Source organism: Apium graveolens, chromosome 7, assembly GCF_009905375.1.
Source record: "Apium graveolens cultivar Ventura chromosome 7, ASM990537v1, whole genome shotgun sequence".
NCBI lineage: Eukaryota > Viridiplantae > Streptophyta > Magnoliopsida > Apiales > Apiaceae > Apium > Apium graveolens.
This window is the reverse complement of record NC_133653.1, coordinates 216,360,112-216,374,979: the sequence shown is the minus strand read 5'-3', so window position 1 is coordinate 216,374,979 and position 14,868 is coordinate 216,360,112.

The window sequence follows — 14,868 nt, the reverse complement described above, 5'->3', positions numbered from 1 at the left end:
AGCTGCAAGAAGTTGTTGTTCTCAAGTGCTTTGGATTAGAAATCAGCTAAAATATTATGGCCTAGTGTTACACAAAATTCCTATTAAAGATCACTGGAGATAATAATATCATTAGTGTCTCTGATCAAAACATGAAGCAAACCAATGGACATCTGATTTGAGGAGGATATTAATGAACTGTTATTTTAAAGTAATCAGTTAAGCTTGGGGCCAACCCTAAGTAAGTTGTATTGTTATCTTAATCTGTATTTTGTACTTGTAACACTTAAAGTCTGTAAAAATGCAAAGGAGCAGACTGGAGTCTTTTTCCTGAAACAGTATCAAGCCTAAGGATTCTATCTGGAAGAAGATGAAGAAGATCATGCCTCAGAAGAATTGTGAAGAAGCTTGGAGTTGAATAAATCAGTTTGGAGAAAAATATTCTAAGTCAAGATATCTACAAGTCACAGATTTAATGTTATAGAGAAGTCATTCGAGTTGCAGAGAGTACCGACGGATGAGGAACATCCATCGGGATAGTAGTTTGGCTAGCCGACAGATGACTGCTGTTAGGCACATCCGTCGGGATACAATCACTACTCGACGGATGAGCAATATTCACCGGGATAGAAGACATGAATGAATTTGGAGTGGAAAAGTCAGGAAAGCTACTAGAGAACTCAGGAATATATCGAAAAGCCAAATTGAAGAACTGAAGAGTGGAGATATCGACAAGTCATTCCTTCACTAGAGAACTCAGAGTTATTGACAAGTCTACATTCAGTAGAGGACTCTGAGTTATCGATAAGTCAAGTTCTATTAGAGAACTCAGAGATATCGATAAGTCAAAGTGAAAATGTGAAGACTAGAAAAATCGACAATCCTAAGATCTCTTATAGAGAACTGAAGACCTCTACAAGCCAAACTAAACATAGAATACTGGAGAGCTCGATAAGTCAATATACTTTTCGAGATGTCAAGTGTTTTATAAACCTAAACGGGAGATCTCGATGTACAGTCTCAAAGTACAAGATTGCAGATCAGTTCAATATCCAAGATAAACAATCAACAAACAATCCAACAGCTGGATTGACAAGTCTACAAAAAAAAGCAGCTTGAAGAGTGTGCAAGATCAATGGCGAAAATTAACTGACAGAGGAAGATTAATGTAAAAATGGGATGCTAAAATATGCTAAGCCAGAAATGGAAGATCTGCTTTTCTATAAATAGAAATGACAAGTGACAGTTTAGAAAAGCTAATAGCATATTTTATTATCCATTGTGTAAACCAGCAGTTAACTGAGTAATAAAGTTAACACTGGTCCTTAGTCAGTTGTAACAATTTAGATCAAATCTCTTGTATCACTCTCAAGAAGAAGCTGAGCTCTTTAACATTAAAGAGCTTAGAAATTTTGTAGCAAAACAGTCTTAATTTTAATATAAAATTAAGTGAGTTTTAAAGATCTATGTTCTTTATTTTCTGCAAGTTTAAATTCTTCATGAACACTTTTCTCTACAAGATTTAATTTACTTTGTTCAACCATTAACCTTCAAGAAAAGCCTAAAAACAATAAAACACATTCACCCCCCCCTATGTGTGTTATTCATTACCTAACAATGGTAATGCTTCTTTGTTCTCAAAATCCTGTTTAACAGGCTGCCACATTTCTTTTGCAAACACCCGACACATGTGACTATGTTGTCACTATCAACAACTATTTTGAATATGATCATCCGTCGGGATTATGTTGAACATCCGTCGGGAATATGTCGATCATCCGTCGGGAGCCTTGTAGATCATCCGTCGGGAGTCTATCTGTCAATCTCCATTTCACTTATACAGAATTACAAGACATCTCATATTTACAATTAGCCAACCTATTCTGCATATCAATCTAGTAGTCAACATGACTTAGAGAATCCTACAAAATCTACTAGACTAAAACAAGTTATTTGCAGAAATGTGCTACAGTCCTTATTTGTTACATAAGTTACACTCTCGATGGATGTTGAATTGTCATCCGTCGGGACTATAAAGTTCATCCGTCAGGACTATATTAGAACATCCGTCGAGAGTTACAAAATTCACTAAGTTAAATCTACTAAGGTGTTTTGTTTAACTTATCATCAAGTTCACAACATATTTCTAACAGTATATAAATGTAAAGGTGCGCCTGATTACCACTCCCTCTATTTTCAAATAATTATCTTTGACTTTTTAACACACATTTTTATTTAAAAAAATTGTGAATAAAAGTATTGAAATGATATTTTATTCAGTTTTTTAAAAATATATGATCAAAATCCTAAAAGTGTGTGCTAAAAAAATCAAGTGTCAATTATTTGAAACCGGGGGAGTAATAAAGATCGTACGAAGCAAGACTTTTTTCCTTCCCAACACATAAATAAAAATGCAAAATATTCTTAAAATTTATTAAAGAGTATGCTGCAGAGATATGTAAACATATTATCTTGGAGTACCCCCGTGATTCATCAAATATAAGGATATCAGGACTTTTAAAAGCATATGAGATAATCACAAGACTCTTGATGGTAACTTTCCACTGAGTGCATAGTTAGCCCTTTAACAATGTATAATTTAGTAGACTTGTCCTTACAAGATGAGTTTTGAGATATAACAGTCATCCAAGATAATAATGTCTTTTATCTAATGTCATTTAAAATCTTCCAGCCGATTTTTCATATTAAAAATTCAACATAATAAAGTTTTATCGATAAAATATTCATGTGTTCCCAGCCTTCCGGCCAAGTAACAATAGTATAAAACTATCATATGCATTTTGTTGTAGATGAAACACATACATAAATTAGTTTTCTATGTCCGTTTTACCCTCCACATACACATAGATAGCCAAAAAATGATATTTATGCTTTTATTGAGGTACAATATGCATGTAGGCTGTTTTATTAGTACATTAATCATACATATCTATCCCATTTAATATCAACGTAGAAAGATCAATAATATATGTATGTCAGTATGTGTACTTAAAATAGACGTATACAATTCATTTACAAAAATTGTAATATATTATTGATATACGTACATCCGATTTCCCCTATATTCCTTTAAATCTATACGAGTTGTTATATTACTAATAGTACAAAACTTAATCTAATCAATGATTGTAGTCCTATCAAATTACATTCAAGTCATTCAAGCAATTAACTATATCTCCAATAAGCATTGATTAAAGCCCCAATTTATATGCGGGGAAGTCACGCGAGCCGACATAAAAGACCTAATTTTCAATTATCGATCCAGTATGAGAAATTTAGGGGAATGTAAGTCACAGTTTTCATGACGCCCTCAAATCCGGGGTCTACATTTGGGAGTCACTAACCGATAAACAATACTATCTTATGCATAACGAAATGAAATAATAAATATGACCCCTTGCATGGAATTGGATCGATCACATGTTATAGTTTGGAGCGAGCACTACTACAAACCAAATGTTATCGCAACCCATTAGTCTATTTAGTTTTACAAATTATTTAGATTTTATTACAAACCTCTAGACTAGTCAAGCTTCCCAAAATAGTCTACCTGAAAGACACGCCAAACTATTTACAGGCACGCGACTCCTGATCAAAACTGGAACTCAGTCCTGCTGAAAGATCAGAATAATAAACAAGTATGAGCGAAAGAAATTCTCAGCAGGCAATATATAACTTATGCTTGAAACAACAACATCAATATATTTGAAGAATGAAACTGAACAAAAAAATTTCAGTAAAACCAAAAGCTATTATAAGCTTTAATGATAAACAATACTTTTTAATATTTTAGATTGGAATCCTCGAACGACGGTGTGTAGCCGCCGGTGATCAGCCGCGGAGCAACTCCGGTATGCCGAAGCATAGCCAGCTAAAGAAAGGGGTACCCAAGGAACACATTATCCTAGAAAGGTATTATAACCACATATAATACATAGCTCATACTGGACCGCCGCCACGGCCTCTTACGCAACCATCAAATTCATAAAAATATTTTTAATTAAAGGAGTCGAATCAAACGACATCCTTAACAATATAACTCCCTACTTCACATGGTTCGGAGTAACCTCAACAACTGATGGCGAGATAACTAGAATAAATAGTTATTCACTAATCTCACAACAAAGTTCACTGTATAGAGTATACCGGGATAGTATAGTTATTCACTAACTATAAAGTAGCAGATTTGTTCTAGCAGAATGATTACTAGAATAAAAGGATTTCAATAATCCACTGAATGTTTGTATCTAATGCACTACAAGAATATTTATAACCAATTCTAATATTTTGAATATGTTAAATATTAAACTATTTTGGAATTAGAATAGTATATGGATACTTGCATCTGATATAAGAATAAATAAAGCAATTCACTATTCTAAATTTAGAATATGGGAGAAAACTTTCCTGGTATGCACACTAACTCTTCACTATAACCTCACCTTATAACCACTGGCTACCAACTCAGTCTAACACCTGAATGTGCTCCTTACCACTCGATTCTATAAACAAAAATACAATTTCTAATTAACAAAACGAAACTCAATCGATGTAACTATACGTCTCGACGTCTACCCGATCGTTTATATCTAATCATGGTAATTAAAACAGTAAACAAATAGCATGCATATCACATAGCATGTAATCATGTTATTTCTATAACACGTAATCACATAATTCATGTAACACATAAGCCACATCGTCAAAAGATAGGACTCATTACTTTTAAAATTGAAATTAGTTCAAAAATAAGAGTTACGGATCAATATCCAACTCGGAACGACTCGTAAAATAAGAGACCTCTTGATACAAAATAATTTAGGTCTCGAAAGTATTTTTATTGGAAGCGGAATATTTTTCTGAGTCTAGACGCGTTCGTTTCGTATTAAACTGATGAACGGTCTATTTATTACGAATAAAATAAGAATAAATCAATTAATAATAAAAAAATTACTTGATTTTTAAATACCTAAATGTATATTTAAAAAATCAATATAATTTTTTAGGAATTATTTGAATTAATTATAAATAATTATATTTTATTTAACTATATATAAATAAAATTAATTGATTAAATGAATTAATTAATTAATTAAATTCATAAACAATTAATTAAAATAAATAATAAATAATTAAATCAAATTTGGATTTTTGAAAATAATAAAAGAAAATAATTTTTGAAATTTAAAATAATGTAGTGAATTATTTAAAATAATTAACTAAACTAATTTTGGAAATTAAAATCAATTTTTGGGAAAAAATAAATTTTGAAAAAAAATAAAAAGAAATGCAGAAACGGTTTATTAAAACCGTTTTGCAACAGGACAGGTCAAACAAAAGATTAAGTGAAGAAGACGACCGAAATTTTTTGAAGAAATCGCCGGAAATTTTGCAGAATCCGGCGAGTTTCAAAAACTCAAGTAACATCCGATTTAACCCCAAAACAACCCGTTTCTTACATTTTCTCCCCAAAATCCATGCTTGCACATCCAACATCGCAACTACGGCCATATCAGCCCGTAAACATTGTCACAATCACGATTCCGATCAAAACTGAAATCCGGTTCAGTTTTAAATCCATACATGCTTCCCCTTAATTTCACCATTTTTGAATTTGCAATATTGAATGGTATGTCGCATTTTATTGTAATAAGAACATTTATAATATGGTGATTCGGGTGAAATCTTTATTGGTGATACAAATCTCCGAGTATTTTCTTTAGGAGGAGAATTCTTATTATATTCCAAACCTTCATGATTATATGAGGTTTTTGTATGCACCATTTGATCCAACATCTTATTGCCTTTTGTAAATCTTTGAATGACTTTTTCAAGATTTTCATTTTCTTTCTTTAAGGCATCAATCTTGTTGTTAAGGATTCTTTCTTGATTCTTAACTTGAGCTATGAGTTTATAATTTTCTTCTTTTAACCTTAGAGCTTCATTTTTAAGCTCATTGGTTTCTAATAGCTCTTTTTCTTTATTAAGATTGTTTTTATAAGATGTTTCTATATCTTGAACATTTGATTCATTTAGAATCTTTAAGTTCAATAGATCAACGTGAAGTTTACAAATATTATCATTCAATTGTATCTTTTCACGTTCCATCTCTTCGTCTTTGAGAATTAAAGATATATTCTCCGTTTCAAGATTGAGTATGTTTTCTTGAAGTTTATTTACCTCAATCTTGATGAGATGGTTTTGATCTTTTAGAGATGTAATCTCATTCTCATCTTGGACTTTTGAGTCCATCATCCGAGTATATTCTTTATTTTAAGTATGATGAATTTCCTCAATTTTCATCTTCTCGGACCATAACAAATGAAACCTGTGTTCAACATCTTTATATTTATTCTTATAATTTACTACAAGTTCAATTAAATCATGCTTATTCATATCTACGAGAGATAAATTAGATTCATCTAATAAAGATTTAATTGAGACATAGTTAGATGTTACCTCTTGATTTGAAGAGGAGATTTCCGTTGAGGTGGTTTCATCTCCGAGAGCCATCAAGCATAGATTGACCACTTCTTCACTAGCTTCCGGAGCTTCTTCATCTTCACTTAGATCCCAACCATTTTCGGCCACGAGACTTCGTCCCTTTGAAAGTTTAGGACATTCTCTTTTATAATGACCGGGTTGTTTACACTCGAAACACACATCTTGTGTTTCCTCCGGAGATGATTCTTTGGGTTTTGGAGGAGTGTAAACCGGATGGTTTGTAGAGGCATTGGCATTGCTATATGTATTTATATTATGATTGCTTTTGCCTTTATTGTAGCTCGTTGACGGATAATTACTCTTATAATTGGAAGAATAATTTTGAGAGTAATTTGGCCTTCCATTTGAGTTAAAAACTCTTTGTTGATTATTTGATTTTAGGAAGCCCTTTCCGTATCTTTGAGCTTTGCTTTGAAGCACACGACGAAGTTTCTCGTGAGTAGAGCAATTTCACTCTCATCGAGATTTTGGAGTTCCTCGTTTAACTCTTCGTCGTTTTCATCTTCATCAATTAATATGGCCTTTAGAGCCATATTTTCCTTTTTATCCTCCATCTTTGGAGCAACCTTTTCCGGAATATTATTCTTCTTCGTAAACACGAAGATTTCCAAATAGGTTATCAATCTTATACTCATTTAAGTTGTGCATCTCTTTTATAGTAGTGACTTTAACCTTCCAACTAGGAGGTAGAGATTTGAGCACTCTTCTATTCTTTTCATTTTGAATATAATTCTTTCCAAGTTGAGATAACTCATCGATTATACAGGTAAATCTTGTTTCCATATCGATGATATTTTCTCCTTCTTGGAGTTTAAAGTTCTCATATTCTTGGATTAATGTATCCATCCGAGAATCTTTTATATCAGTGGTTCCTTCATAGGTTACCACTAATTTGTTCCATATTTCTTCTGCCGACTTGCAATTATTTACTCTTTTATATTCTTTTTCTGCAAGTGCACTTGTGAGAACCATTTCCGCCTTTGCGGCTATATTCATTGTGGCTTCTTCCTCTAAGTTGTATTCACTAACCTTCTTTTCGACGATGGTGTCATCGATAGTTTTGGTAGGAATGCGAACACCGTCTTCGATAGCCATCCAAACTTTGACTCCTTAAGATCTAGCATAAATGCGAAACCTTGTTTTCCATGTTGCAAAGTTGGTGCCGTCAAATAGAGGAGGTCGTGAGCTAGATAGACCTTCACCACATCCAACGGGATTAATATACGCCATTCCGGATCACTTTTTGTTGTGCCTGTAAATGTAAGGTCCTGTCTGAGGGCTATTTTAAGCTAGAAGGGGGGTTGAATAGCTTAATTACCAATTTTAAAAATTGTTGTGGCGTTTTAAAAATATTTTATCCCTTTTTAAAACTTTATCGAGTGGTTATGCAGTTTATATGTGCGGAAGATAAAGTGCAAGGAAAGAAAATACCACACGGTGATTTTATCCTGGTTCGCGATGATGGCGCACCCTCTAATAGATTCACTCACCCCTATTCCAGTCCCCGAGCTCCTCTCCCGGACTCGGGATTTTCCCTTATAATAAACTCGCTCCTTTAATAGGCGGAGAAGCCTTTACACCCTTTACAAGTATTTATCTTGGTGCGTAACACAAGGGTCACCACCTCAAAATAAATGTATTACCTACACAACTTATCTTAGACAATAACTCCCCGCTATTTCTTCAAAGTTGTTGTAGAGCCTTTGTGTGGACTTGGCTTCCTTAGCTTTTTCCGGTCTTGGGTCTTTCCTCTTCTTCACGGTGTGAAGACTACTAACTCCCAGTTAGTACGTCTAGGACTTGGGTCTTAGAACGAGAATCACCTCACGTCACTTCACCTCACTACAAAACTAACAAGACAATCCATGAAATAAAACAAGTAGGAAAAGATTTGTTTTGAACTAGTATGTTACTGTACTAGCCCACAAGTAGTATAATATCCAAATAAGAATATTAAAACTAATTAGTTATACTTGACTTAAAATACAACAAGATGGTCAAGTATATTTATAATTACTCCTTTGTAGATTTAATAAAGTTATGGAGTAATATGATAAGTCCCTTTTTATATTAAGCACTTATGGCTTATGACTTCTTTAGTATTCTTCTTCTTTCGATTAAGTATTTATGGATCGAAGAATATTTTAATTACAACCTCGGAGTTGTAATTTTACCTTTAAGTATATTAGCTTAAGGTTTTAAGGTATACTTGTATATTGACGATTATACGGTCAGAGTATACTCTTTTAACTTCAAGCACGTTTATAAGATTTATGAGTCTTAGCCAAGATCCAATTAAAAAAGTACAAGTAATTGGCTTAAGATTGTGCTTTCGAAGTTTGGACGAGTAATTACGAGTATTTTATAGATATCATAGTATAACCCCACGGAACACTAAAGATGTTAGAAGGGGCTTATACGATCTGACTCGTAATTGTTTATATACACGATATGTGTTAGCCAAGATCCAATTAAATAGCGTAAATTAATTAGGTAACTCGTGGATTTGATTCGTCCTTAATTTTAACGGATGATTACGAAGCAGTTTATATGGAACAAGCTATAATCCCACGGAACACTAAAGGTGATAGAAGGGATTACACTTTTACTTCGTAATATTTTATATGTACGTTATTAGTTAGACAAGATCCAGTTAAAGAGCGTTAAGTAATTGTCTAACTCGTACGATCCGTTTTAAGATTTGACAAATTACGAAGTGTTTATATGAGACAAGTAATAATCCCCCGGAACACTAGAGATGATAGAAGGGATTACACTTTTACTTCGTAATTATTTTATGAGCACGAATGAATGTTAGCCAAGATCCAATTAAAGTGCAAGAAATAATTGGCTAACTCGTACTTGTGTCAAATATAATCTCCCCTTGGAGATAAAGTACTTTTCTTTTTAGATCTTCTCGTTGGAATGATTTTTTACGAAGATCAAGTACTTATTCGAATTCCGAGTTCGAATCTAAGTTCTCCCTGAGAACTTCCTTTATAAGAGAGCTTTTATTAGAGCTTAAGATGAAGTAGAGAAGTTAAGTATAAAGCTTAAATACAAAGAACTCAAATAAGAAGGTAAAACTAACCACTTTTGACAAACGGTCGGAAAAGTTCGCCGGAAAAATTCGCCGGAGGTTCGGCCGGATTTTGGCTATTGGCCGAACTTGGGCAGCCCTTCGGGTGGCCGGGAAGTGGTAGTGAATGAGCTCACTTGGTGGGATAAAGCTTGGTCGGGTGAAGCTAAGCTTGGGTTTCAAAAACCTTGTATATATGTAAGTATATAGAAGAGAGAGAAGGTTTTTGAGAAGAAGTGTGTGTATAGAATTTGAAAGAGATGAAGAGAGGCACTTCTTGAAAAAATCCCAGCAAGTATTTAGCTCTTTAGCTTGAAGAAAAAGGGTTGGGGTTTATTTATAGGAGAAGTTGGGTGGAATGAATGGTGAAGATTTGAGAAGGAATGGATGGTGGATGGAGTGTATCACATGGATTGATGACATGACAAGTAGGTTGTGTTTCCTTGCAAGTGGGAAGGAAGCACAAGCTAGTACTGATTCAAATCTCAGCTGATATATATATATATATATATATATATATATATATATTAAATATATATTTTCCTTTTCTTTTAATCATTCCTTAATTACTTTAATTAAGGATTAAGCACCATTAATTATGTCTACCAAAAACTCTTAAATAAATACCATAAAAAATATGATAATTACTTAAATAATATAAAATGATGTCCTGCAAGTTTTGGTCAACTTTAGTCAATGGTAGCTAGGTCAAACTTGGTCAACTGTGGGACCAACTGCCTCGATTTTTGTGCCCGGACAAAAAATCTCTGAAAGCTACGAAATTTTTACCATACTTAAAAAATACCATTTAAATGATCCATACCAAATTTCAAGTCATTCTAGCATGTGAAAATATTTTATCTAAAATTGGAACTGTTCTGTCAGCCTTTCTTCCGAGTAAAAATACCATTGGTCTTGAATTAAAGGAGATGGATCTTTTGACCAAAGTTTTGACTTGTATAAATACTTAAAATATATTTCCTAATATATGTGATATATTTTGGTGATAGGAAATGTGTTTGAGTATTTTTTGAATAATTTTCTCCGAGAAATGCTAATTTTACGAAACGAGAGAAAAATACTGTAAGTATACATAATTGAGTTGCAGAACTGGATATTAATATTCCAATCATGAATATTAATAATCTTTGAATAAAAACTCTTTTGATTATATGTAGAGATATATTTTGGAGTGAAGAGTTTAAATATTTTTGATATAGCAAGAGACTTCTAAAGAATATTTCTGATATATTCTTTATTCGAGCTTGTTGCCCATATTCCTGTTGCAACACAGATCTAAGAAATATCATATCTTGATGTTTATTCTTTGATCATATTTTCTTAGATATATATTCCATAAAGATATAGTTTTGATAATTTGCAAGAATGGAATATCTCTTTTATCTGTTTAAAAGACATGATTTTGCTAGTTTGACTTTTTGACTTTGATTTGGATCAATTAAATTCATGTCCTAATGGAGAGGATCTACGTGTTCTTAATTTTATGTTTAATTGTACAAATACCAAAATAAATAATATATCGAAGATATCCTTTCAATCTTCCCCTTTTTGGTATTTGCCAAACAAACATAAAATTATCAGTGTGTGCTTCCCCTTGGTGTATGCATGAATTTTTGAAAAATATTTTTTAAATAAAGCATTTAATTACTTAGAGATTTAGTCTCTTTCTTGAGATCCTGCAAAATACTTTGTTAGATGTATCATACAGTAATAGAACACAGATAGATCATTTGTATAAAAAATAGCAAGTATAAAAGATTAGAATTTTAGGGGTCCAAATTTCTATTTGTTGAAATAGATCACACATTCTCTTCCCCTTTTGTTTGGTATATGCCAAAAAGAGTGGATATATAGGTATGGGGAAGCATGATAATTTGATCATAAATCTAGTCAAGTGCATGCAGTTTGAGCATATAAGGAAGAATTCTATATTGCATGCATGGTATTTTTAATCTATGCATGTATGTAGGAAAATAGTTGATATAGTTTGTGCAAATTAGAATAACTGTGTTTAAGCATGTATGATTTGATTTTAAAAGATATGAAGTGAATGGTAAAACCTCTTTTAAATTTGATTTACCACATATGTATTTTTAGAACAATTTTTATAGAAGATGTGAATTTAGCCATCTAATTGAACTTATATTTGAAAAGTCAGTTTAAGATTGTAGCAAGTTCTTTATTCTTTTGACAACTTGTACTAAGCCGTTTTTATTTTGTTGTACTCTGGAGTATAGCTGAATTAGTACAAACAACAGTCTAAAGGTTTTATATACTGGAGAGCATAATTCAACCACAAATTACAAAGACTATACAAACCGTGTTCTTGGTACAAAGTCTAACACTAATACAATCTATTTTTCCCTATAGACAATTCTAATTTTTAAAAATTCTAACACTAATACAATCTGTCTAATCTAGGTCTGAGTAACAGACTACATAGTGTGGAAATCTAAATACATACTAGGGAAGAATTAAATGTCTAAATTGACCAAAAACAATAATACTTAGAAATCCATATTACTAAAACTTTTACACAGCCAATTACCACAAAGGTGCAGTTGGAATGGTTGGAGACTGGAATATAATATTGCAACCTAGTGTGTGTATGTGAAATAAAATGAGAGGCTGTGAAAAGTATATACCTGTTTTTACCTTATGGATTCCGTCAGATTGCTTGGGAATGCAGGTGGTGTTCCTTGTGACTATTTTCAAGCTTTTGCTGGATGCACAAAACTTAATTTAGCCATTCTTTTCTTCTTGAGTTCATTCTGGGACATGTGATTGTTCCTGCAGGTTAATTAGATGCAGGACAAAAACTACCCTGAGGTAATTTGTTAGTCATAACAGTTCACAGTAGGATATCAAAGATGGAGTATCTATACAGTGTATACATAGTCTGTTCATAATATATGCATCAAATCAGTTCAAGGTTATTAACTATGAACTTCCTGTAGAACAGATAACAACATATACTTTGTTTTAAAAATATAATTCAGAAGTTATTAATTGTCACAAGAGACTGGACTAGACAGATATGAGCATTATTGACCCTTATTCTAACAGTATAAACCAAATTTAGACAAGAGACATAGGGCAGAGCTTACAAATTCCTGCATAAGAAAGATAACAACAGATTTGCAATAAAAAAGCCATGATATATTATCAAAAGTGTTCTCAATAATCAGTGTGGTTCACTGATTAATTAGAACAAAATCCTGAACCTGTTTTAAGTCATTACAAACCAAAGAAGTGCATACACTTCTGAAATTCAAAGATCATAAGATTTAAATATTACAAACCCCAACACAGAATCCTTACAAATTACAACTACATCAGAAAGTTGCAAAATAGGTTCATAACAACAAGTACCAGTACAACATCACATAGTAGACTTCATCAAACAGTAGACTCAACCAGACTTAACCAATCACATTTCCATCAGCATCACAAATATGAACCAAATCAGGCAAGTTATCAATCAATTGACCTCTAGCACCCACATTAACTTCTTCTAAATCATGAATCATAGCAGTGTTTTCATGCATAGGGACTTGAAAAGAAGAGACAATATCATGATCATTCATGTAGGGAGTTCCTAGAGTAGATGCAACCAAATGCTCTAAATATGCAATTCTATGTTTGCAAGAGGCAGTGAGACTCTCTAGTGCTCCTACTTTCTCTTTAATCTCATTACTCTCTTCCTTAACCCTCTTAAGTTCAAGTTTTAGTTCATGAAACATGGTTTTAACAGACTCAAACTTAGACAGAAACACATCTTCCTCTCTAATGAATTGAGGAATAACTGTGGGAGTTGCCTCTTGAGGCTCACAGTGCATCAGGGGCACTTGTGGCCTAATGTGTTCATTAGTGATTTGAGAATCAGCAAGATTAGAAAATGCTTCAGGCATGTTAATGTTGCAAAGTGCAAAGAAAGATGAGATTAGCATACCATAAGGCATATAATCTACAAGATGTGCATTGATCATGTTTAGAAGAATAACATAAGAGATACTGAAGTGGATTTTGTTTGTGCATAAAAGGTACATGAGTTTCATATCAAAGAAATCAAAGTACTTACTTTGATTTGGTTTTGGCATAACATTTGCCCTAATGATTAGAGCAATATGCTGAAAAGTGCCAGTGAAGTGTTTGAAATGAATACCACAGTTAATGTCACATAAAACATCAGGAATGTCAGATTTACAAAAAGTGCCAAGCATTAGTTCAAATTCAGATTTGTTAAAAACAAACAGAGAGAAGATGTCCTCACAAGGCAACTCACACAGATGCAAAGGTAAATGCAGTGCTCTATTAATGTTTTTGTTATCAACACAAATGACCTTTTTGTTGACAGATGTAGTGAAATGCAATATACCATCTACCCCTTTGATGACATTCATGTTACAGTAGAACTCTCCCATGAGGTGTGTGCAATAGTGCTTACCTAAGTTATACATGAGACCATCCCACCTAGCCCTTTTAATTAAGAATTTCACTTCACCCTTCACATCAACACAAGAACCAGGTTGGACATTTTTGATAAGTTCAAGAAACTTTTTGGTGTTTGAAGGGTTTGACAGTTTTGGTGGAGGGGGCTTTGGTGTCTTCATAGAGTTGTTTGTGTTTTGTCTTAGGTTAGCTTTTCTGGTGTATACTTTGGCTTGCAAAGGTTTAGGAGGTCTAGGGTTAGGGGATTTAGGATTTTGATATTTTATGCTTTGATAGAAAGGGATGGTATGGTTTTTATATCCCTTTTTGTATTATCTTGGAGGGAGTTGTCTTTTGTGATGGTGTTTGGGCAAAGAGGTTGGAACAGGTTTGAAGGCAGAGGTCTTATGGTGATGAAACTGATTTTTCTCCATATCTTCAAGAAGATATGGGTTTTCAATCAGTGGTCTTGGTTTAGGGTGAAAAGGGTTAGCATTTGGGTTCATGTTGCAAGTGAAGTGGAATTTATGCAACTAGTGTGTGTGTGTGAATGCAGCACATAGGATATGCAAGTATATATAACCATTTAACACAGATGCAAAGAGAAAAGATTTAAAATTTAAGATTTTTTTAAAATACTGTTCATGAACAGAGAAACACATTTAATGCATGCATGGCTGTGTTATACAAAAATCCAAGTAGGTACCAGGATGATGCATATGAGAGAATGATGTAATGCAGCACATTGACACAGATTCATAAATTATTCCAGCAAGCAAATAGAATATATATTAAAATTTTGTCTTTGTGTCTACTTTAGAAAATAACACAGT